At 47.3% G+C, this 23513-nt stretch overlaps 1 protein-coding gene across 1 annotated transcript in view; it reads left to right on the forward strand.

The window, feature by feature from the left end:
• The window catches only part of LOC144179066 (uncharacterized), a 58655-nt gene extending 35423 nt beyond the window's left edge, over positions 1–23232 (forward strand). The window contains exon 4 of the transcript XR_013324138.1: positions 23144–23232. The gene's annotated coding sequence lies outside the window, so the exon portion shown is untranslated. The remainder of the gene's footprint in view (positions 1–23143) is intronic.
• Positions 23233–23513: the final 281 nt, after the last annotated feature.

A 23513-nucleotide genomic window follows, 5' to 3' on the forward strand; every position in this document is an offset into this window, starting at 1 on the left:
TTAGAGCTGCCGGTCTAGCGTAACCATGGGCAGAACTAGGCGTCTTTGTAGGGCAGTCATGTGTTGCCGAACTAGAAATCATCATCCCTCTTGATGCGAGTGGCATGTGCCGATCGGCAGCATATGTAGCTTCCCCAATCAGTAAACTGTGTGAGGAATCAACTGTCATCATATATGTTATCACATCTGCTATCATATTTGGATACTCAGGATTATTTTTTGGATATTCGTCTAGTGGCTTTTGGCTGCAGAACAAAGCATGCGCTCTCCCTTCCACCACCCAAGCTGCAGTGCAGCAGCAAATAGCAGACAGCAACAGAATGTGTTCTGCATTTGAAAGCTGCACATAATGGCCCCGTCTTCTGACACTGTTATGCTAACGCTGCAACAATCAACGATATTGCAGCCGTGGTCTTCGACACAAACCAACGATTGTCATCATTGCACCAAGTTCTATGCCGGAGCTTTATATTAGGTCATCTGGACTTGCGGTGTAAACATTGTGCGCAGCAAAAGTGACACCACCATGCTGCACCAGACCTGTATTCTTTTTACTGAGAAAATAGTAATATCTAGTAATATGACCCCACAAAGTGCCCCTTTCACCACTTCTGTGGTTGGGCGTAATCTCAGAAAGGAGGGCCCTTCAATTGGCTGGAAGCTTGCAGTGCTTGACGCAGTTCCACTTGCATTTCGCACCATGCGGATATTCATCGATTGCTTTAATTTTGACATCGCCAACCTTTAGCATGGCATCCTTATGCACAATTTTACCCCCCATCAAGTGTGAGGGGCTAAGCTTGTTCCGATATCTGTTGGGAAAAGTTGATTGGTAGCTGCAACTGCTGGCAAGATTGCTCACTGCATCTGGCAAGCTCGCTCGCTCCATGGGGTTAATGGGGCCCTGAAGCACCCTCCGGCGATGCTGTGCAGCATCTTCCTCTACAAGGATTTCTTTCCTTTTCCCTCCCACAATGGAAAGCTGTGGATGATACCACCCGTTGGCTCGCCCCTGTGACCGGCCCGAAGCTGCCCAGAGTAGTGAATTTGTCCAACACTTGGTGTATTCTTTCATTTTATGGAAAGTGCCTACAATGTGGTACTGGGGCCGAGTGCTTCTTCCGAGTTCCGAATGAGCAATCATTTGCAGTTCTGGCACGATTTTTTAACGTGAACAGCAAACATGCAGTGTGGAGCTCTCGTGTTGAATTTTAGTGGCCGGTGCTTTTGGTTCTCTGGCAACTGATATGATTGGCAATTGATGCATTAAATTGGCGCCGGAATAACTTCATTTTCTGTGGCACCAACGAGGTATAGAAGACAAATATGAAAAAAAAAAAAAAAACGATCACATGAACATATGTCGTTCTGTGTTGAAACATACGAATAACCAAAGGCTGTGCATAAGCGTTTCCGCTGCAGTCTGATTATTCCATCAATAACAACAAAAACAAATTTTGTTTTTCGTGGTTTCTGGGTTATTACAATATTGTTTGCAGGAAACTCACTGCAATTGCCTGCCTTCGTGGAAATTATGCGTATCGTGTGGATCTGATTAGTGATAAGCTTGTGGTTTTAGGAATTGGAATTGTGAGCATTAAATGGGCCATGCAGACAAAATTTTTTATTCGGAAGGTTTGATTTTTATAGTTCCCTTAGTGCTTTTCCCACAGCAAGTGATGCTTTATTCAGAGAGAAATTAGCCTAAGTTAAAATTTTGATTCTCCCGCCAAATTGGGTTTCATGTTGTCTGCCATGACCTCACACGTATGGGTCTTCAAGCCAACTTCAACTGTTCAGTCTGCAGGCGACTGTGGAGCCTTGTTTACCGTCAGTCCTCCTAGAGGGTGCCACTATAGCGCTCCACACTGCTATTTGCTTTTGCTTTGTTTTTGACCGTATTTTCACCTGGCTTGTTTTTGTTTGGCAGGTAGTAATCGTTTCGTGAAACATGGGATATGTTCGATGAAGAGGGTCATGTAAGACGATGTCTCTTGCGCCAGTCGGCCAATGCAGTCTGAGACAACCCCAAAGCGCCGCACTGTTGTGCAGCTGTAACAAGCACGGTGCGCACAGTACCAAAACAGCAGTAGGCACTGGTACATCTGTATATGTGTACATTCGTAACTTCCATATTTTCACCCCACCATTCTTACTGCTATAAAATGAATATGCGTTACACTGAAGCGAAGTAGCTCGTTCTGCAAGCTTATAAGCCCTGCCTAACTTGAATTTGCTTTCGCCGGCGGCCTCGGCCAATCGCACAGGCTGTGCATATGACATCATATGCTCTAGTGCGGGAAATGAGTTAACGATTCGCATGGCTATTCCCTTTTTTCTTAATTATGTAGCTTCTTTGAGCGAAGTTTTGGTTAAAAGTGGTGTTAGTATGATACCAACGAGGCAATCTTTTGTGTTTTGTCTGCATGGCCCCTTTAATCTGCTGCGGCATAATGTTCCAGTATTAAATTAGTGCATGATAATTGGCATGATTTTGCGGATGCTGAGCATTCGTTTCGTTAACCTTCATGTGGTTGTTCTTAGTCGAACAGCTGGGTCAGTATAGTGTGTTTGAGCAGGCATCCTTTCTCGCGCCGTGCGCACATATTTTATTTATTTATTCACAATACCCCTAAAGGCCAGGCGAAAAGCAAAAACGCCCGTGTGTACGAGATTTCGGCACACGTTAAAGATCCCCAGGTGGTCAAAATTAATCCGGAGCCCTCCACTACGGCGCGCCTCATCGCCTGCGTTGCGACGGCGCGTTAAACCCCCACAATCAATCAATCAATACCCCTAAAGGCCCCCGTGAGGGGGTATTACATAGGGGAGTCACATAGCACACGTATTGTATTAGCGCAGTAAAAGGAAAAAATGTCAGTGCTGCAACTGCCAGGCACAGTTCGTCGCAACACTGTCAACATCATCATGTCCTTCCATCGAAGACTGAGGCCACTGACAAGTTGCCACAGTAACCGGCCACCTGGGCAGCTGTGCCTTCACGGTGTGCACTAGGTCGCCATACCAACTGGTACTGCAACCAGGTCCATCGCTCCACTGCATTTTTTTGGAGCAGGGGCAGTATTGATCCAACTCCCCGGTTCACAGCCGACAGAATAAAATCAAACGTGGCATTCTGCAATTGATGTCTTCATTACAGGTGACAATGACAAGCTGACAATGACTCATGGGTTGCCTTAGTGTGTGTTATGTCGGTGAACTGGCTTCTATCGCTGGAAGGAATGACTAAAGCGACTGATTAAATCTTGAGAATCCCTGACTCGTTCAACCTGCTGACCAAGTAGCCCTTGGGTTACATAACTCTAAGCAGAAGCTTTCAGCGTCAGCTTGTCGGCACCTGCTGTTCCAAGAAAAATAATCATGTTGTTAGGGATACATGAATAATTTACTTATCAGCTGCTTAAATTTAGTTTATTTTGCCCGTTAAAATCCTCAAGATGTGGGTTTTTTTTCTCCCCTCGACATGAGCAAACTCGTCTAGGAATAAGAATATGTTTGCACAAGACTGCGAATGCATTTTCATTTGGCTGCTTCATAATTGCGATTCTTTTTTAGGAGCTGTATTCCTCTGCTCAATATGTAAGGCAGTTTCTCTTGTGAAGCTTTTTAAATGTGGTTGTCTGAATTAGAATAAAGTAATCTATAGAACTTGTAACTGGGAATTGTCAGATAGTGCGTGAGCGTTCTCTCTGGGGTCTAATCCCTGCCCATACACTCCTACGCATTTTTGCTTTGAAGTGCTAAGGGTCTTCTGTTAATTAAGCCACTTCAATAATAAAGATGCCCTTTGTTAAGGTCCTTTATTCATACTCCATATTGCCTACGGAGCAAATTTTACAGGCAAATTGGCAAAATGTGCGCGCTAATAGCATTTAGGGATGGGGAGGCAGTTTTATGTTTGGGCAACATAAATAAATACTGCACATCAAATATCTGCACTGAAGAGCAGATTTTATCTAGCCTCCGAAAATTCTGCGTGATTTCGCCTACGTGTTGGCCTGTACTTTGTTCTGTGTCCGGGCGTAGAAGATGGCTCGTGAAGCACTAATAAAATATCCCCTGCAAGCCTGCTTGGAAAACCTCACCTGTTGGACAAGCTAGAAGACATCGAGAAGACTCGCCTGAAGCATCGGGAAGAATACATGGCAATCAAGACAAGTTGACCTTTTCTTTTTCTTCATTACGCAATATAAAGATGGGTCTTCAATCTTTGGTTCCTGTCACTCTGTGTGCGCTACGTTCAGACACGGTTGGAGGTTTCGTGGTTCCCAGCCGCCTACTTTGTGTAGTGTGGTTCAACTCTGGACGGGTAGTATGGGGGTGTTTAACCTCTGCTCGTCAAACCCAAATTTCTAAGTTACTGCCTGGCACATTATGGGATCTCTCATTTGTGTGCAAGTAAACAATAGACAAAAAACATTTTTTGTCCCTTATTATGGCATGCCGTGAATTTGTTGCCACGCCAAATAGTCTTAATATTCAGGTACAGCCTATAATTTTTAACTGGGTCCATGCAAAGCTAAAATAAACACTTACAGGTGTGCTGCTTACATGCTGTGACAGGAGGTGTAATGAAGAACGAACTAGTGCATGCCTGACAAGAAATGCACTAGTTATTCGTTGGCTGCTTTTGCGTTCCATAAAAAGTATTTCTAATTCGTTAGACGACATCCTGTTAAGTTATCAAACAGAAAAGCCACCCGATGTGGTGACTTCGTTGCTTAGGTACTTTGCTGCTGGGCACAAGGGCTCAGGTTTGGCTTGTGTTCACCGCTGCTATTTATGAGGTGGGGGTGACAAAAATGCCTGCGTAGGCAAGCTTTAAGTGCATGTTACTGATGCCCTGGTGGTCGAAATCTGTAGCCTCCACTATAGAGTTCATGGTTTAGGTGTTGCTTCGACCCTTAAAGCCCAAGTTTCATGTTTCAATATTCAGTGAAAAGCCAGTAGAGGGACAACTTGTCTAAGAGAAATACTAATCTTGCAAACTTTGAGCCGCATTTTTCATGTTATGTGAAGCAGAAAATATGGTTGCTCACGTGAATTTACACCTTTTCTAAAGGAACGAGCAGTTTTCCGCAGTACTGGACCTGGCATCACTATAGTGGGCTAAGCAACCATTAGTGTTCCTTGCGAAAGGAATTTTTCCAAAGTGAAGATCAGGCATTTGCCAGGAGCACGTCTAAAGTGGACAATCCAGTCTCGTGTCATCTCCAAAGGCCGCTGTCACGCACTCCCTCCTGTACTTGGCTTCATTCGGCTCTTCATTGGCACATTGATTGTCTACAGTGAACTTGTGTGCACTTTGGGCCACCAGCACTCCTGGATCAAAAACTGCACCTGCAGCCGAGCAAGGTGTCACCGGTGTTGAAGCAAATTGGACGCATGGTTGAATGGCGCCTATGGCATTGGATTTGTATTTAATGGCTCTGACAGCCTCTGGAGACTGGAATTTCAATTTTGTCGGTGCTCATCTTATCGAATCACAGCTTTTGGTGGTGTTTGTCTTCATTCTGCTTGCACTCTAAATCAGGAGGTGTTTGAAAAGGTTGCCGAATTTTTCCAGACCTGTAAAATCGAGTATCTAGATTTTTTGGTGTTCGTCCAAATTGTACACGAATCGTATAACTTCGACGTAGCAGTGATGAGAAACCATCCAACTTCTGTGTGGGTCTTTTTTTTTTTTTGTATGGGCCAAAAAGGGCTTGCCAAGTGCCTGAACTTTTCTTGAGCAAGAAGAAAATGGCACGCACAGGCATAGCTTACGCTCACTGACAGCGAGAGAACCGGAGAGGAGCAACAACACAAAGATGGTGGCGCGTCCAATTCATGCTGAAGGCGATGGTGCTATTGAAGTTTGGATGGGCCCGATGGGCTGCCTGGTTGCCAGATGACAATGTTAAGCCAGTGGCCGGTATATAGACCGTTCCATCGGGCGAGGGGGAAACGTACTCTCGTACTCGGCGGTCGCGGCGCGCGGCCGCCTTTCCTCCTCTCTGGAGTGGGCGCACGATCACGGCGGGCCCGGCCCGGCTGCTCCTTTGCCTTGACTACGCTTCGTAGGCATCGCGCGTGCGGGTTTACCAATAATTTACGCATTCTTTTAATTACATGTTGCTAATAAATGAGCCTAACTAGCAGCTTGTGAGTTGCACACTTTAGAGCACCCAAACGTTTTGGCAATTTTGTTATGAGCTCTTACTGTCCTACCTTGGAGTAGTGGCACAAAATTCTTCTACCTTCTTTCCAAACTAAAATGGGTGACTGAAACTTGCCTGTGCCGCAGATGGTATTAGTTCCATCCACCGTTGCTCCGGTCACATTGCGGCATACCTGGCTCCAAGTATTACGTGAGGTGGCCTTGACGATTTTCACAGTGACTACTACCTCCCTAGATTGTCCCTTTGCCCAGCCAATCTGAGTGGAAGGGGTAGGGGGCTACTGAAGGGGATTCCACCTCCCTTCTTCCCCCATCCCCGACTCGGGCAAAATAAAATTGTTCACTCACTTACTCCAGCCAAGAGTTCAGTGTATTACCCAAATGTGATGTCTCGTTGTCGGCAACAACAAACCTAGATAAAAGTAACGCAAAAGCGAACGCTTGTGTGGTTGCCCAACGGCGGACGCCTAATAATAAGTTGGCCAACGGCGGACGCTCTCCAGGAGCTGTGCTGTTCATTTTATTTATGTTGTACATTAGTTGCACGGCTAAAGTGTGCTGCAAAGCAGCTTGAAATTCTAAAGAGAGGGAGTTTTCTTTATAGTTGGCGGCAGTGTTGATATATCGATAATATTTAATACAAACTATCTAATATGCCAAATATTTACTAAGTCCACCTAAAACTACCTGTATTAAACCCTGAAGGGATGTGAAACCAGAAGTCTGTTACACTGACGTCGACAGGCGCTTCTGTTTGTTGCTTATGGGCGCCGAGCGTATCACGGTTAGATCGTTTTAATAAACATCAGTCTTTGCAGTAAAGCGATCAAAATACCCGCTTTACGTGATCCCTGGCACACACACGCAAACAAAAAAAATTGTGATGAAGTACTGCAAACGTGTTCGACACGGCATCGCTTACCCAACGTGGACCATGCTACGTTGAAGCGAATTTCAGCTTCACCACGGCCTTAAAAGCCGCCAGTTTAAGCCAGATTGCTTAAACTGGTCCTACGCAACAACTTTTCTATTTAAAGTATATTACGGAAAAGAACGTACAACGCGCTACAACGAAAAATTCACCAAGCCGCCGTAGACGCCCATGTGCCGCGGAGCAAACGCCCAAGCCAGCAAACCGGCCAGCTAGGAGAGGGCGCTGCGCACGCAAAATGGCGGCGCCCTCGTTGGAACGGTCTATAGGTCGAGGGGTTACTTTTCGGCATATTTTTCTGGGTAAAAAATGACAACCTATATTCCGACGTATAGGTAACATATGCCCCATGCCTATCCGCCTCTTCCTCTTCGAGTTCATTCTACCGATGCTGAAACTGAAGTCACTCCAAAGAGTATGAAGGTGCTTCAGCGCAGACAAGCGCTTGGCATGCCACCAGTGTATCCCATGAAAACACTTGCCATTTGGATGTCATTGCACTTGTGGTGGAGCACTGTTCAACGCACTCTCATTTGTAGTAACAAAGCTCACTTCCAAGAATTGTTGTTGTACGTACCCGTTGAAATGCAGCTGAAAAGCAGAGTGGTCGATGAATGATTTTGGCTTTGGCATGATTGCGGTGCACCCTGTAGTGTAATGCATGGGAGAGGGGCAAAGACGTGAAAGCGGGCACCAGTGAGTGCACTTATCTCGACAACCAAATCTCGATAAGCATCATCAGTTCTCTGCTGTGAAGCGCATGTGGCATAGTGCTGTTGGCGCTGCTGTAAATGTACTGCGCACATTCAATATGTGACGACCTAGACGTGCCATTCATTGCACATAACTGTCAAGAGCACCGCCAAGCACAGAGTGCGTGTCGCTTGCAGTAACGAAAGCACCTCGCCATATCTGTGCACGCCGTCACAAGCGGAGTGTTGGCAAATCACGCTGATATACGGTACATACAACAAACGCCCGGTGGTGATGGCATGTGCTTAGTAGGTGACGCACTGCCCTAAACGAGCAAGCGATCGGACGCCTTGAGCGACTCTTCTAGCAAACTCCAAAATGTCGAGGGCAAAGCATTGATGTGGTATCAAGGTAGTCTGAACTAGTCAGTATGTGCTGCAGTTAGCTTCTTGTGGTATTGAAGAACAGCTTTTGTCTTATTTGCATCTAGCGTAGCCGGATGTGCTCACGTGAAAAAACTGTGGTAAACAAAAACCTTGGAGTACAAACACAAATATCGTCTGCAGTTCTTATACCATTCTCTTTTATCTCATAAATACTTTAAACATATAGATAAACCTGCTTAGCAGGTTGCCACAACTCTACCATGCCTTGCGGCTTTCTGGAGTATTTTTCTGTTACTTTTTCAGGACTTTGTTCGCTGAAGCTAAAGCATGTCTGCACCACCGGCGTTGAATTTTTTGCACATCTTTTGTATTAAATTGCTCCAAATTGGGGATGTGGTGCTCCAAAATGAAGCTTTTTCACATACCCTGCTCCAAATTTGGATTTTCATGCTCCAAAACCAAGGTTTTCCTGCTCCATAAATTGCTCCAAATCCTATTTGGGCTGTTGCACCCTTGTAAGAATGACAGCTAGAGGACTGGTTAGCCAGCTTCTTCCATGCTCCGCTAATACCTTGCAGCACACACAACACAGCACTGTTTAATTTGCACAGCGTGTGTACTTGTAATGTAACCCAGTAGCACGGTGACGGTGTGTCTAGACAGTGTTGAAGCCGGAACTGGCTGAGTGCATAAGAAACATTAGCTTGAATTGTCGCCTGGAACCCAAAGCCTTTGCTGTTTGCTATGTGCAGAATATCTGCATTTTTGCGAGATACTAAGACACACCGGTTACACCTTTACCAAGTGGTTCCAGTTAACCGGGGCTGATGTCGCCAGTGGCACGTGCTCATTGTCGGGACATGGAGTCCACAAGTTCTGTTAAACTGTTATCATTTCGGGAAACATAGTTGCACTAGTAGTATGAAAATATTTGCAAGCACAATGAATCCGTCTTGCTTTGCATCTACAAGTCGGACTGACATTGATGACCCCTTGCTCAAAATGCCTGATGCGGGAAGCTCTTTGGTGGGTACACCTTTTTGTCCTCGTTGCTTGCTTTTTTCATTTGTCTGGTGTCAAGCATCTGTACACCTGTGAGATGAATAATGGCTATTTGGCTTGCATGATTTCATTAGGAATGGGGCAAGTGCTTTTATGAAATGGTGTCGTGGGATGTTCGAACGCAAAAGCTAGCCAATGGCCAGCCACCATCGACGGAGTGTAAAATGTGAATTTGGACTTGGTATACAAACTCTTCATGCAAAAATTTGTTGCAGAAATTTTTTTAAGCGACAGGATGAAGATATCCGACACCCAAGTACCTCTGTTGATTTGTGTATTCGAAGTGCCACTGAGTGCTGCTTTGAGTTTTGCGCCACAAGTAATGCTTTGGCATTTTGCAGTTAGATTGGTGCGGGCTACTTATTAGAATTATTGCGTTAGCATGCTGACTGTAGACTGAAATCATTTGGGCGGTACTGCTGAGAATTCTTCTGACGTGCACAGTGACCTGTCTCTGTGCATGCCCAGGCTTTGTCTGGTAGCTTTTTGGGGTTTTATTTGCGACGCAAGAGCTATAGGATCCTTCATTTACTTGGGTTTAGGAACTGGCTTCCAGCGCTGGTTTTATCACTCCATGGGCCATTTGTATCTTCGCATTAAAAAGGCACCGCAATGGCTTCCAACGCTGGTTTTACCACTCCATGGGCCATTTGTATCTTCGCATTAAAAAGGCACCGCAATGGCTTCCAACGCTGGTTTTATCACTCCATGGGCCATTTGTATCTTCGCATTAAAAAGGCACCGCAATGGCTTCCAACGCTGGTTTTACCACTCCATGGGCCATTTGTATCTTCGCATTAAAAAGGCACCGCCATTTGCGGTACCTTGTTCAGCAGAGCAAGGTTATGGATGTCATCCACAGGTGTGTCCACTGTTCATTCAATGGCCAAGCATCTGCATTGCTATAGCCATCACCTTTGTTTGGGCAGTGCGATGCCCCATCTTACCTGAGCCTTCTTGACGACTCGTCCAGCAACCGCATTCTAGCTGTAGTGATTTGCAGACTGGTAGCCGGCTCCAATTTATTGGAAGTGCCCTGTGACATTTTTGGTTGATTTAAAAAAAATCTCTAAAGTAACAGGTTCAACTTGTTTTTTTCCTCTCCGTGTATTCAATTCCATGAGATGTGCTTGCGTTGTTGCTAGGTGGTGCTTATGTTTTCTTAATTCTATAATTTTATTTGTTCAAATGAATCAATTAGCACAACAGCATGTCATGGGTGCTCTTGGGAGTCGTTGAAGTCGTGCACGCCGAAACCATCATTCCGTCTAAGTGAATTGAAATATAGGTTTTCAAAGTGTAGATGTTCCTCATTATTGGATGGACCTTGCCCTGGGTTGTGTTGATTCCGTGCAGTTATGCTGAATTCCAGTGGATGTTTTGCACCGTAATAAGTACTTGTAAGTGTTGCCCGTCCATCTGTTAACCATGCATGTGGGCTGGTGGTGAAGGCAACCAGGGTGGAACGCACTTCGAACAAGCTTACTCAGACTGGGCAGCTGCGAAAAGCAGATGTGCTATGAAATAAGTTGCTGATACAGTGGGGTTTCTTGCATTGATATCGCCTAAAATTCGTCGCAAGCTTGGCTGCTAATCTTGTGATTGCTGTAATAACGCCATCAAGAAAGCTTTCTTTCATTAATGTAAACCTACAAGCATGCTGCTTTATCTCTTCCCCGCCCCTTTCCCAGTGTCTTTTGTTTGGTTTGGTGATTAAAAGTGAGAACGTCCATATCCACACTTGAGACGCAGCTGAAGACGGTTCGTGACCTTGGTGTCTTCTCTGTCAGAGGAGCTTGAGGCCCTGCCTCTTCGAGTGTGCACATTTGGTCGCCAGTGGCGTCTCGTGTGGCAGAACGTGATGGTCGTATGTTTCATGTTGACGAAAACGTTCGCCGTCGATCCGCCCCATAGTGACGGACAGAACCGAACCAAAGCGGCCGTGGCTGCGGGGGCGCTGCCTTAGCTGTGCCGCCGGCGTTGTTGCGAGGCATCAAGTAGAAGCGGATCTCGGCACCTGCCTCTGCCGTTGCGCCGGTCGCACTGCGTCTCGATGGGTCCCGTGACCCCCGCCGCCGCTTGTGTGCACACAGTGCAGGGCGCCATAAGAGGAAGGAATGGAAACGACGGCGACGCGACGGAATGCTGATACCGGTAGACAACAGAAGTAGCGACAGGCGCGGTTTAGGCCCAACCACGTGGGCGCGTAAAACTAGGCGCTGCTGCGTACTACCCAGCGAGGGCGAGCAAGCCCATCCTCTGTACGGCGTATACCCGTGATGCCGCTGAACCCACTTCAACCGAATCTTGCCGTTGTCAAGTCCTACGCGCGCCTACGCTGAGCTACGTGATACGCGAGTACGCGCCCATTGTGGTCGGGCAATTTTGAGTGCGCAGCGCGGTGTACGAAGCGAGGCCGAGAAACGCCCTGTTGTGGACTTCAAACCGAAGTCGCGCATTTTAACGGAGCCTAAATTTCGTGAGGGAGAGGTATAGATGCCCGTGCATTCTTCTAAATTAAACACAGCTGGAACTGGGGATGTCGCGGTTGATCGCCTTTAGGCGCGGCAAGCACCTATGTTGTCACGCAGCAATATTAATTTCAAAAGCGAAAAGTATCGCACCCCTCCGTCTAACGGCGACGATGGTTAAACGTCAAGCTTTCTCGTGAATTCCTTGTTTGGCCAATCCCAGCGAGTATGTGTTGCCCTGGAGGTACACACCACTCACAGCAGCTCTCGGGTGTGCACTCCGTAGGCCTAACGTTTGGATTTGGGGGTACGACGCGAAGCGGTACCTGCTTTTTGGCGTTCGCTTCGGCCTGGTCGAAATGGAGCAGTGGGATAGACGCCGGCTTCATTAACGCGGGTACCCAGGTTCGACTCCGGTCACGGGAAGTTTCTTTATTTATTTTTTATTTCACCCGCAGTCGTTCGTCGTCATTGTCAGGGAAAGTTGGTGTGGTGTGATATTGGTCCTCGGAACTCGCGTTGCAGAAATTAGACAGGACACAAAATACCAACAATACTTAGGTTCGGGGCGGACGAGAAAAAAAAGCAACATTTCCGTTCAAAGACACAGCCGTGATAGTTTAAACGTCCCACGTGGTCTGGCGCAGTCGATGCTGGTACGGTCCCGGTTGTCGGCGGCCTCAGTTGACACGGGATACACAACGTTTGCGCAGAAGCCGGCGATTTAATGAATGCGCGGTCAACGAACAGCGGGTAGGCACGGCTCCTCCGATTCCGCTCTGCTATGCCTTGGGCTATTTTGCCGGTTCCCTTCTGGCGGCATCTTGCAGGCGCATGCCCACAGAGGCGATTTTCTAACTTCGTATTGAGCATCCTCGTCATCCGAACACACATCCGCTGTCCTCCACTTCATCACAGTTGGCTTTCCTGCAGGGCGTATTGGCGTACAACGGCATCAGTGAGGACACTAAAGCTTCGCTTTAAAAATACATCTATCAAGGGAGCGAACTTCCATGCGGAATGTCGCTCTCGCTGGTCGTTGCATGTGTACGGGTTTGCAAGATTGCCACAGCAGCGCTGAAACCTCAAACCGCGCCATAAAGAGAGAATAAACTTAGGAAACATCGACGTGCTTTGTTTGAAGATCACGAGGGGGGGGGGGGGGGGTCTTTGTTTTCCATCGAGGTTTTTGCCGCTTATTCACATTGTGTTAGAAAAAGCGCTTTGGTCGTCGTTGTTATAAAGATTTTGTTCCTTTTGAGTTAATAACTATAGAGCTGTTTGTCAGGATTGTTCACATCAATCATAAAAATCTGCCCTGTTTCCTGTTAAATTTTAAGACTTGCACGCAGCAAGAACTCGATTCTTGCTGGCGTGCTTTCGAGCCATCGCAAAACTTTCGTACTTCTTGTCGTTGCTGACATTACTCTGAAATGTTTTGTGGCGTATGAACGTAAGCTCTAATGGGAATTGGATGTCACGAGGTGGGGGCGTGGCCGGGGTAGGGGTGGGGGGGTGTTTCCGTGTCGGAACACCCCCCCCCCCCCTTCCCCGCGTAGCTTATGTATTCCGAAAAATGACACCAGATTTTTTTTTTTTTTGAATGAGTCAAATTCAAAAACTGGAACTAACTTTCCCCTAAACTTCCCCATTCCCCTAAAAACTTTCCCCTAAAAAAGAGGTTGCAACGAAATAGGGCAGATAACGCCCAGCGAATGTGCATTCAAATCGTATTGCGCACCGAAAATGAGCCAAATCCATTTTCCCAATGGAAGTTTGTTGTGCGTTTGACGTCATATAACCAACGCTGACAGTCCGAGCTGTCAGGCGGGAATAATTGTTAGGATATCGGTAAATAATTAGTTCGTGATTAATTGATTGCTTTATTTTTAATTACTTGTTAAACATATGACATATTAAGTTTGCCAACCTTGTATTTAAATCATGTAACAAAGTTTCGTTTTTTCACAAATTTGGTTTAGGTGGATTTGACTCATTTCGAAAAAAAAGCTGAGATATTGTTCAGGCATCCGGCGCCATCTCTTTCAATTTTTATTTGTCCCGGTGGCGTGTAAAATAACCCCCGAAATATCTTTCTGGCGACGCCACTGGCACGATACGTACTGCGGTTTATAGTTTCACACTAATTAAACGAGAGGGAAATTGTCGCTGAAATCGAGTGCCGTCATGGCGCTGCCATAGTAGCTAGAGACGTTGCTATTCTTGACCTAGGTAGCAACATGCCTTTAGTACCCCGTGACCACCAAAACGCAATAAGAGGGGCAACCATTTTTTTCTTGTTAAAATTTTTTGACAAGTCTTTTATGAGCAGCGCTTTGTTGAAAACAAAACTTCAGAGTCTTTTAAACAAGAGTTACGGTTTTTGCAGTCACAGGCAAATTTTGGGCTTGTTTATGAACCGTGCCAAGTAAAGGCGCGATTATACTCCAACTTCTCCGGCGGACGGGCGCGCGGTCGGCGATGGAGGGAAAAAATGGAAGCTAAAACGTCGTCAGAGATGTACAGGGCTGAGAAGATGAACATCAGAAAGGAAAATTTCTACGATAATTCCCAGGGCAGTGCTTTGCTTTTTGAGGCTAGAGCAGGTTGCCTGCGAACTAAGAGTTTTGTGGGGAAGTATTCACAAAATGATGGGGTATGCGTGGTCTGCGGAAAAGAAACAAACTATTGGGCTTTCAGAAGCCCTACGATTTAAGGGTATCAGAGAGGAAGTTAACTTCAAGGCTGTCGAGGGGACGAAAAGAAGATTAGAATGGACGAGAAGCAGAGAGGGGAATATTGCCTAGGACAGTTAACACCTGTAACAGGGAAAAGAAAGTATTTCGGGCCTAATAAGCTTTAGTGCCTGCCATAAGCAGCGCTAGTATTAAACCAAGAGTGTGAAACATCGTTATATTGGTCCTTTTTGGTAAGATGACGTGTCATCACCCCGCAAAGGGGAAACCAATAGGAATCATCATCATCATTGGCAGGTCGGGTAGGATGCACCAGCGGCAATGTCTACCCCTGTGCACCCCAACACGACCGGCGCAGCGTATGCATAGCCAAACAATAGCCAGCGCACCTTCCGGCTAATCGCAGAATGTTTTGCGACTAGTGCGCAGACTGTCGTGAAATTTACGAAATGGTCGAGCCTCCGCTGCAGCCCGGCCGTGGGCGAGCGGGTGCATCCAGTCTGGGTGGTCTTCCGAGGTGCATTCTGGGATACGGGGCCGACGTTTGTCGACGTGTCCTTCGCACTCAGCGCGGAATAGACGTGTATTACCTCGACGCTCGTGTCGCCGGAGTGCGCCGAGCTCCGCCAAACGCGCTGGCGGTTGTATGACGTTAGATATAGAAGTCCCCGCATTCGCCCACGTAGCGTAATGCATATGCTACGTTGGAGTATAAACGCGCTTTAACAGCGGAATGCTTCTTCGATGTAAATGACGGCACGCTCGCTGAAACGCGGCTTGCCAAGAGACTACAGCGAGGTTTCGTTTCATCTGGTATATATTAGTATGAAACTCTTGACTACGATGGTAGTAGGAATAATGTGCGTCGCACCGTGGAAGCTGCACTCCGTAGTGAGAGGCGAATTGGCGCATCGCACGTCGTCCATATCCATTTGTCAATGTGGATGAGATGGCGGGCGATGTTTAAAACGCGCCCCACCAGGGGACGCCTACTCGGCCTCGTGCATTCGGCACCGTGGCAGTTTGGAGGCCCACCCACGTTCTCCGTGACGCTTGGGCAGGCCAAGTGGTAGAGTGTCCTCACGAGGTGGTCCACGTGGGTCCTTGGGATCTTCGAAGCCGGGCTGGGGTACGAGCGTCGCAAGGCGCGAGCTCGAGCTGCGTGTCCGAGCAGAGGCTGTCGGGCGCCCCCGTTTTTATGACAGCGCTGATACGGTGACACGGGGGTCGAACCAGCGGTTGAAGAGGGCGCGCGTTTTCGTCATCCCGTAATAGCGCAGTCGTTTTTCCTTGCGGACCACACACCGCCTTGCCTGTGCTTTAAAATTTTACCGCTGTCGCTTGTACAGGGGTGTGGAAGAATACGTTGATCAGCTTTTGCCGTGTAGTCTCACGAAATTCGAATACCTACAGCCGCTACCTCCCCTTTTTTTTTCTCTTTATATTCAGCCAGGAGTGAAACGGCAATGGCGGGCCGTAAGATTTGGAATTTTGGGATGAAAGTCATGCGGTTGGTCCAGAAACACGTGTGATAGTCTCTTGCCCCAATTCCTCAAATCGGGGCACTTTGTCCGTACTGCTTCCGCAATTGCTTGAATCAATTTTTTGTTTTCTTCTGCGGGGAGGGGAGAAGGGTGGGCAAGCAAAAGCACGTGGGCCTGTTTGCCAAACATTCACTCACTCCCACGCTCAAGCTGCGGTTTGAGGGCGCAGTTTTTACGAGTTTTTCGCAGAATACGCGTGGTGCACACGTCGGGATGGTTGATGCGTGAAGTTCGCGCCACACGTCGCTAGAAACGTGTTTTGGATTGCCTCTGTCGAGGTAACTGGACGCTATTGATATGCCGCCGTACTCTGCAGGGAAGTGTTTTCTGCGGGGCCTATGTGTAACGGGGCCTTGCATTGCATTTAACAGAGAAAGCTGAACATCTGGCCGTCATGAATTATTGCTGGGCGGCCCTCTCCCCTGCCCGAGCCTCTCACCATTCGGGACTGAGTCGGAAAGCCTTCAGCCTCTCTCTCTCACTCTCAGGCTGCTTCATTCCCCTTCCCCTGAAATCTGACCGACCGTAACGCGTGACGCTTATGCCCTCCATGGGTATAGTGTACGTATGGGGCCGCACAGGGTGTTTATTAAGAGGCGGTGGGGCATTATTAGCTGCTCCGCAACAATATTTTGGTGCAAGTCTGCCCCATAATAAAGTCTGCCCAGTGGTGCATTTGTTATAGTAGTGTCTGGTTTATTGCAGTCAATCCCGCTATGGTACTTAGATGGCTGTCCCAAATTGGTTTCGTGTATTTGGGGAAGTCTCACGACAGTGGTTCAGCGGCGTAAGAAAGCACACGGCGGATGCAGCAAGCGTTCTTTCCAGTAGCAAAAACGAGAGAAAAAAAACTATTAGATACGCCGAGGTACTGAATGTGCGTAGATTAGCAGCTGGAATGAATTGCGTGAAGTGGGTCATCATTTTGAAGCGTACGACGCACTGTCTGATGGTTTCCACTTTGCTTTGCTTTTTTTTTTTTTTGAAGAGGAAACTTGATGAATGCGTTTTAAATAAGCGGATAAAGCATTTTCTGTTGCACGAGTCGTTAAAACAGCGCGCCATCATATGCGACACCGACATTGATAAGTATGCCTTCGTTAACTTTTTACCTGTGGCGGACGCAAGCACAAGGCCCTGGGTTGAACAGGACTGTAACGTCCTTGAATTTGCTTTCATCATTTTGAAGCGTTTTTGTCGATATAAAATTCTCCTCAGGAACTTTCCACAGATGTTAGTACATTTTGAAATCAACTCCTTGACGCGAATAATTGGAAGCTGGACAAGCTTTCCTGAAAGCCGAATTTCGCTGAAATTGGCGGTGAGATCTTTGAGTGGCGCCCCCTGGCTCTGACGTCGGCTTAGGGATTCGCGCCGTTGTCGTCTGCTACACTCAGCTTGCGAGGGGCAACAGTGCCTGGGCTAGAAATCGCCCGCTTCGTTGCTGTAGTGCGTTAAAAAGCGTATTCCTAGTGACTCAGTTATACTGCCAGCTTCTGACGCATCTGGATAATTTGAAGCTGTATCCCCCACAAGTTTGCAACACCGAAAAGATAGAGAACAACTTTCTTCAGAGTATCGGTCAGAAGATCGTGTGTAACTCGTCCTTTCTTGCTTATTCGCGAGGATCAGCGATCAGAGCTTCTCGATAAGTATTCAAAATGCGTAGGCTTCCCTGCAGTATTTTTGAGATGCTCCTATGAAGACTCAATCGTCTAATACTACGTACCAAGCAGCGGCCTCTACACGCTCATCGCACAGCAGGAAATAAAGCGGCTTTCTTCTGTTTCTTTCGTTGTTGTCTGGTATCGGATTTATGTTTCTTGCTTTTTTTTTTCGGCCCAACGCATTAATTTTTCTGCGCCGTCACCAACTTCTTATTAGGAGGTTTCGGGATGTTTGGGAGCCTCACAAAGGTCGTGTGGATATTTCCTTCATTTTATATGGCATACATTCCCTTCTTCACAAATTGGCTTTCATTACGGCTGCGTGCAAGAAGGTGCATATCCGCCGCGTGCTTTGTTTATTCGCATGCAAATACAATGAGAAGGTTTGTGCTACGTCACCGCGATCGCGCCCTAAACAACGTGGTCCACAGTACTCGAAGGCGGCTTTTGTGCCCCGAATTTTTGTCGTAATTATATCGTTATCATAACGAACTGACTCTCAACTCAAACAATGATGACATGATTACGGTGTTGAAGGCATGATATACTCACTAACTAACGTAATAAATAGTATGCCTGCATATGTTACAAGACTCGAAACCGAAGAAGAATTCCAAGTAGCTCTTTATTGCTTTTCAACCCTTCCAGGCGCGAAGAACAAATCCTATTCTACTCGGAATGGCGTTCTATGATTTGAAGAAAATTACTTTCACTCTCTTGTCCTGGACTGAGGACCCGGCCCACTAACCAGATCGATTTAATTGTTAAACAAAGTTTTCCCCTCCTCCCCTTACTCCTCCTCCTCTCGAGTGCAGTTTTCCTATACTGTGCAAAATGTTCCGAAATATCCCTCCAGGTCGTAACAAACATATATGTGTTACTATAAATTTAACGAAGACGTGACCCGTTTTGCTTAATAAACCTCCATACTGGTTAGATGCCTGGTATAGAATCAGCACGCGCGTATATACACACTGGGTTATTTGGAACTCAACCTACAGTTTTTGCAGTCTATAGTGCATGTCGGCAAACTTTCATGCCTTGGCAACGTAAAGTGATGTGGCAAAACGCGTTCGAGCGTTCGGCAAGGTTGCAAAAACTGTTTTACCTTACATATGATTACCGGGAATCGTGATGCCTTCTGCCAAAGCCGAGAGCCCTGAAGGCCTAGAATTTGTTTTCGTCTTCCATTTTCGCTGTTGTCGGTTATTAGCAGCTGACTGTTCCTTTTGTTCGAATGCTTACATGAGAAGCTGACACCTACCTCCGACTCTTCGCGCTCCGCACAGGACCTGCTTCGCAAGGAATGGGGTGGCGCCGGCAATGTTTCTCCCGTAGCGGTATCCAAAACTATACTTTAATTGACACCATGAACTAGTGTATGCGATTTTAAGCCTTTAATTGTGATAAAAAGTTACCCACACGCCAATTCTGGTGCGGACAAGCATCAGACGTTGACCGAGCGCAAAGAAACAGCAGGGAGAGCGATCCTGAGTGAAGCAGACGACAAATGTGAGAATCCCTAAGCTGACGTCACGGAGGCGCGCTTCGCAGCGCCGCCTGTGTTCGCGCTCACCGCCAATACACATGTGGGAGGGAACGCTCTCAATGATTTCGTACGTCGTTGCACCGCTTGCCGCTCTTCGTTCCCTCTCGTAGTGGTTTTGTGGTGGTGGCTAATTGAAGTAACTGGGCATGGGTGTGTTTTTGTTGCCTTTGGTGGCGTTTGTAAAAAATGTGAATTTACTTTCGGCGTCAGATGTTCTTGGCGAGGTCTGCGAAGTGATGTTGGCGTTGCGCTTTGTTGTCCATGAGCGTGGGGGTCCGATCCGTAAAACCAGCCCGTTCGCAGGAACGTGTGTACTCGGCTCTTGGATTTCGCTTAATTAACCTAAGCTTGTGTTCTCACCGCAAAAGTCACTAAGTTTCGTCAAGGCACTTCCATTTCTGCTAGTTTTCTGTAGAAACAAAAATCCAAATGTAAACCGTCGTTGTCTCCTCGGGACGGGATGTGTAAAAGGCGAGATTCATGGCAAACCCTGCAGTAAGGCCGTACGCCGTTAAAAAGTAGTTCTCCTTGAGCATGAACTGTGCACCCCGCGTTGACCACCAATGACGCGGAGGGGGCTTAATCAGCAACGCCGCTACGTTACGTTGGTTCGTTCAATATGTACAAGGGTGAAATGGGGCCTGAAGATGAGTGGGAATCTAATTTTGCGCGGTTGTTCCCTTGTTACCGAAGGCTTTCATTTGCGTGCGCCCGAATGTGTTTTTTTCTTGGGGGGGGGGGGGGGGGGGGGGGAAGGGGGGGGCAGGCGGTATGTTTGAATCAGTACGAATTACGTGCGGAAGTTTTCCTAAGCTGCATAACGCTGTCTGTAGCGGACTTCACGAAAGGCTGGCTATTGCTATACAGTAAAAGCTCGTTAATTCGAACTTGAAGGAGGTGCCGTCTCAGTTCCTATTAATTAAAGTTCGAACTACCAAAAGTGAAGAGTAAGAGCAGTACACGGCGATACGGAAGCAGTACGACATGTCTGTAATGTAGTCCTTGAAAAAACTCCGTGATTGCCGCCTGCGGCCTGCCTTTTTGCCCTATAAGGCGGTGGCAAGCACTTTTTGCTCTCAGTAGCAGATAGGGCGGAAGGCCTCCCCTACGGGCGGTATTCCTTCTTCGCCGTCACTGGCAGCGACAGGTTTTGCGTTTCTGATCTAAGAAATGAAGTCCCGATCTGTCAGCGCACACAAAGCACTGCATTTGCGTCCTCACCGAAGTAACCCGCGAAGAAGACGTCTTTGGAAGCGTCTGCCATGCGGGTTTTAATTGGTTTTACCCAATTTCACCTTGTCTTTCGTGTGGCGGAGCCCACTCACGTTCGAATTAACGGACTTCTTTATTGCTTGTATTCACTGGCGAGGCATGCAGGCAACCGTGCCAGTGCGCTTTCACTGGTTGCGTCGGGCTCCGCGGGATGGCGGTACTTGTCCGTGCTAAGTACATGACTGTTGCACGTTAGAAACTATCTCACCGAACGCAAAGTATTGCCTCGAGTCCAATGCGAGTGCGAATAATAACGTCTCCGTTGACCCCACCGTTGAGAATCGGGTTGAAGCGGAGCAGACGATGCACGCCGGTGTTTTTTTTTGTTTGTTTTTTTTTCGGCGTGAGGGCACAGTGGCCCAAGCCGCGCCTGTCTGTGGCCGTTTCCAGTGTTGCCAAATGAAGAAATTGACAGCTAAACTTTTCAAAGAATACCACCTATATATACGTAGGCTTCTATAGGAGCTTGGCCCGACCAAGTCGTTTAGTTCGTATGTCGAGGTTTCGGCGTGTAACAAATGTCCTTCGGCGGTAGACGGAAAATAATCCCTTCAAAAGTGAAGAAAACTGCTCTTTTGTACGTAATATTATTGCTTTCGCGCCACCTACGTTGTAACCGTAGGCTATGTAATTCGAAAAGCTGAAGCTAGCACTTTTTGTTCCCACAGGGCATGAGGCTTGGAATGTTGTTAAATTTGTTCTCGGGTTACTTCCCGCGAGAACATCTATTGGAACCCCCCGGACATCTAATACCTGTCATGTCTGCGTTGCTTTCGCGTTTCTATAAATACTGAAAAATTCCTTCTGCTGTGACTCCAAGCTATCGCTAAGGGACTGTTCCAATGTGTCGCGGCGGAAACGTACCTGTTTGTTTTTCTACGTAATGTTTGGTCCTGTTTTTGTTATCGAAATTTGAATTTAGCTTTAAATCCAGAATGGTAGGAGTTTTGTCGAGCGATGTGTATACTGCTACAACGAATTCCCTGGTGGCTTTCGCGAACGTGTTTTTTTTTTTTTTTTTTCCTCGGCCCTCCTCCTCGGCCAAACAGTGTATTCGCCACTCAGTGAATGTAATCGTTTTCGGAAGTCACACTTTTTCGGCCACTCGTTGATTTAAGTAAAGTAAAATAAGAATTGTGAGTGGTCTGTTTCTCCTGGATTCGTAGCTTTTACGGGCTATGAACTGTAACTAGCGTCGTATGGTCCAGGGGGAAACAGAAGTGGTTTAGCTCACTATTCCATTGATTACTGTGCTACGTCTGATAATTCGCCTAGGGCTAAAACTAACTGCGTAACGTTTTGCAGGAAGCGACAAGGATAAGTATTTGCGTCTGTGCCTCCGTTAAAGTGTGCGTAACATTGAAGCTGGCGATCTGAACTTACCGAAGTTAACTCGCCATAGCGATCGCAATGTTGCCGCACACGCACCAAGTTTTCTCTAACCTTAGGTGTGTGGCACGTGACGCTAGGTTATGCCATAATAGCGCGTGTCCGAAGTTCGTCTCTCGGTTATTCGCGGACCCGTCTAAAAAAGAATGCGAAAGATAGGGTGTGCTCTGTAAAAGTCAACGCCCACCTACTGTGTGCTCCAGAATAGCGAGTACCGAGCTCCAATGTCGTGAGACAGCAGGTGCATGGACCCGGAAACGCGATGTTCGTGGTGTGTCTAAATGGCCTCACGTTTTCGCTCGCCCATTCCCGGCTGTGGTCAGTGCACACCTTTCACACCGCTAGTAGGGCACATCAGGGGCTTACGTGCCGAAGCTACGGCCTCGCGGTGAGGCGCATTGGAGGCGACACGGACAGATTAAAGCGGATGCTGCGGGAGCTGCGGTGTGTTTGGTTACGAAAAGAGTAGCTCTTGTATTGCAGCTACTATTTAATCGAAGTCTGGCCGCCGGAAACATTATCAAGATACTGGGGTAGAAAAGCCATTATTCGCTATTCGAAGAAATACGTTCCCTTTAGTGGTGAACGTCGACCCTCACTGGACTGCGGTGGTGGAGTCTCGTGGAAAAAAAAAAAAAAAAACCTTATACGCTATTGCTGTGGTTGTACATCGTATTTACGGTTTAAAACGAGACGGGTAAGGGTAATCCTTTGAACAGTTGGCGGAGGAATCTGTTCTGAATTTATAATTTTCCTGAACTCTCGTCAAGCCTTAGCTCCGAAACAGGCCCGCCTTGCATGTGTCAGTGCTGGCCCGAGGGAATTTGTATACAAACAAGAACAATCGCTAATCGCGAGCTGCTTCGCTTCGCACTTCTTGAATAACAAAAGTGTGTGTACCGTCGCGCCACCATTAGCCTACTCTAGCAGAGAATAAACGTGGCACTGTTTGTTGGTGAGTGTAATTTCAAGAAGGATGAAATATAACCCATGGACTCGAACTTGCATGCATCCATTGCTTGCTTGCTTGCCTAGTCTTGAGTTCTCACATCGGTGCTCTTTGGATGGTAAAGTTATTCTGGGTGACATTGGGAATCTGGGCACGATTTTCGAATTTTCTCTCTGCACTGATCCAAGGAGTAGCAGCTCGCATGCAATCCCTGCTTCGTAACCGAAGTTGCGCGCTGCTGTAGCAACTGACGCTTGTTTGCCTTCGTTGCAGCTTGCCAGCGAGACACGGGCAGGGGACATCGATAGGATGTGTCCAGGAATTGACGATCATTTTTTCTTCTCCTCAACTAGGTTCCGAGCCGAGGTTGGCCACGCGGTTGGCACGGCTGGTCGCCTGGGGGACCGCTATTGGCAGTGAATAAAGTCCGTTTCACATGTGATGCCTGGCCTCTGTTGTCGTTGATTGTATTGCAACACCTGATTCATCCGAGTGGCCACTAGTTCTGCATGACCTTTGGACTTCGACTACAGTGCAGCGTAAAGGTGAGACCCGACCGGTGACTGCTCAGCAGCTTTGGTGGCTCGCGTAAAGGTAGGTGGTCTCTTGTCCTCTAGTTAGTTGCTTAACCAAAGATGCCATAGTTTCCTTGGTAACTTTGGAAGGGCACGTGCTCTCGCATCTAACCGCAAGAGGTGACCCCCATGTGCTGCCGAGCAAAGG

This window comes from Haemaphysalis longicornis, unplaced genomic scaffold (genome assembly GCF_048455015.1).
Source record: "Haemaphysalis longicornis isolate Haplotype H1 unplaced genomic scaffold, Haemaphysalis longicornis Haplotype H1 scaffold_4, whole genome shotgun sequence".
Classification (NCBI taxonomy): domain Eukaryota; kingdom Metazoa; phylum Arthropoda; class Arachnida; order Ixodida; family Ixodidae; genus Haemaphysalis; species Haemaphysalis longicornis.